The sequence below is a fragment of the Lithobates pipiens genome, unplaced genomic scaffold (genome assembly GCF_037356315.1).
Source record: "Lithobates pipiens isolate NorthernLeopardFrog02 unplaced genomic scaffold, aLitPip1_a1.2 Scaffold_18, whole genome shotgun sequence".
Taxonomy (NCBI): domain Eukaryota; kingdom Metazoa; phylum Chordata; class Amphibia; order Anura; family Ranidae; genus Lithobates; species Lithobates pipiens.
Window position 1 is genome coordinate 119,507,646 of NW_027507758.1, and position 2,290 is coordinate 119,509,935.

Here is a 2,290-nt window from a genome sequence, read left to right on the forward strand (position 1 = left end):
GTAAACGGCCGCTGTGATTGGCCGTTTACAGCGATCTGTGTTTGCCTGTCCCCGGGGGACACGGCGAACACAGAACTTCCGCGATGCGCGCCCGCGGCGGCGCGCATTGCGGAAGTAAACATCAGGTCGTCCAGGGACGACCGCCCGGACGAACGCGCCTGCTCTACGGCCGTCATTCGGCTATAGGGCGGGCGCGAGGAGGTTAATGAATGTAGTTTTTTTTTTTGTTAATCAACTATTCAATATTTACCACAGGTAATTACCGCATTTTTATTTATTTTTTCATGCGTAGAAGGAGAATTTTTATTTTACAATTACGAACAAGGATGTGAGAACTTATATAAACGGAGGAAACAATCCTCCCATCTGCTGAAATAAAATAATATTTAAATAAAATTTATAAAGCAGCTCCATCTGCGTTTGGAAAACATATGGGAACCAATAATAAGCATCCAATATCTGCCTATACATTTAAATCAGCTGGGCCTGGCTTTTCCTATTTTTGTGTTATTTGGAAGAGATACATACTTTGTTTTTACAGCAGGTAACAGATTACGTTCAGTCTGTCCTGTCTAGTAAAGTCCAAAACCCCGATGTGTATAGCTTGGCAATGTAAAATCCCAGTCCCACATAGGACTGGTCAAGATCAGTTGGGGGTCACCGATTTCGAGGCTTTGTTTTGATTTCTTTGGGACACTTTCCAGAGGCTTCCCAATTTCCTTCCCACGCAGCTTGAGGCCGATCACTCTTCAATCTTTCCCATGATTGATTGCTGGGAATAGCTTTTCTACACTCATAATTAACAATTACCTATGGCTTCTCATTAATTCTAGTGGCCAGGTCCTTCTGTGTGAGGCCTTTAGTCTGTCTACCTTGCTGAATGACTTTGCCCACTTCTAGTGGCGCTCTGTCTTGGTGCAGTTCCTCTGTTTCTCTGTCCAGCTTGGCTCTGTTCTTTGTTATTGTGTGCGTCTTATTCTGTCCTGCAGACCATTTTTTGGAAGTCTCCACCTCGTCCCCTTTTCTCTGAGCTGCTGTAATTGCCTGCTTGGATTTGGACTGCACAGCGGTTGGGCCCTTTTTCCTCAGGACGGTGACGGTAACCCAGTCACTCTCAGCCATGACTGCTCTTCTCCACTTCTCCAGACGCTTCACTGTTAATTACCGCATTTCTGGTACTTACTGCAAAAACAATGTTTAAATGTAATGAATATCACATGTGATATTTTGTAGAAAACACAGATATTGCATGCGATAAATGTTAGTCAATTGAGTCCTCTATCTGTAGGTGTCTATAGTACTGCTGAAGAACATTGTGGTGCTTTTGTAAGTCCAACTATGGTATGATGGAGGAAACTGGGAGGTGAGTAATGGATGTGGGAAAAACAATGGTGGGTCCACCAAGCAATGAATCAATGCTGCCTGATTGGAAGAGGGGATTGTTGACTATCATCAATAGGGTTAAGAAAGGGAAAAATAATTTGCAGATGTATCACAGCAAATCCCATTCTTTTACACTATGAAGCATCAGGATGCTGAAAAAGGGTGTAAGAGCTGAATAGGGGAGCCAAAGCGGGGCTGATATCAGGATATGGTCATAGCTCAGAAGCTTTAGAAAAACCCAAAGTGGAGCGTTTCTGGTTGAATGTAGCAAAGTAAGTTGGGAAATCCAAACATCCTGATAGTATTTTTCTGTTACTGATGCTTAAACTGCCCTGCAATTTATGTGCACAGAGAGGGGATTATGCAGTCTAAGCCCCCAATCGCACCGGTGTGAGTTGTCATGTGATTGTCGCATCACAAGTTGCAACCTATTGTCCGCAATGGAAGCAGCCAACTTGGTGCGACTTCAACTCCATTGCACATGAATTTTAATGGCATCCCAATCTTAGTCAGTAGGGTTAAATATTGAGTTGGCCCACACTTTACAGCTATAACAGCTTCAACTCTTCTGGGAAGGCTGTCCACGAGGCTTTGGAGTGTGTCAATGGGAATATTTGACCATTCTTACAGAAGCGCATTTGTGAGGTCAGGCACTGATTTTGGACGAGAAGGCCTGACTCACAGTCTCCACACTAATTCATCCCAAAACTGTTCTATCAGGTTGAAGTCAGGACTCTGTGCAGGCTAGTCAAGTTCCTCCACCCCAAACTCTATCATCCATACCTTTATGTATGTTGCTTTGTGCACTGGTCCAAATCATTTGGTGGAGGGGGGATTATGGGAGGTTGTTTTTAAGGGGTTGGGCTTGGCCCCTTAGTTCCAGTGAATCGAGCTCTTAAGGCATCAG

The 2,290-nt window shown here is 44.2% G+C and overlaps 1 pseudogene; it reads right to left on the reverse strand.

Moving 5' to 3' along the window:
• Positions 1 to 562: 562 nt before the first annotated feature.
• LOC143990079 (endothelial differentiation-related factor 1 homolog pseudogene) lies at positions 563 to 1,122 on the reverse strand (annotated as a pseudogene).
• Positions 1,123 to 2,290: the final 1,168 nt, after the last annotated feature.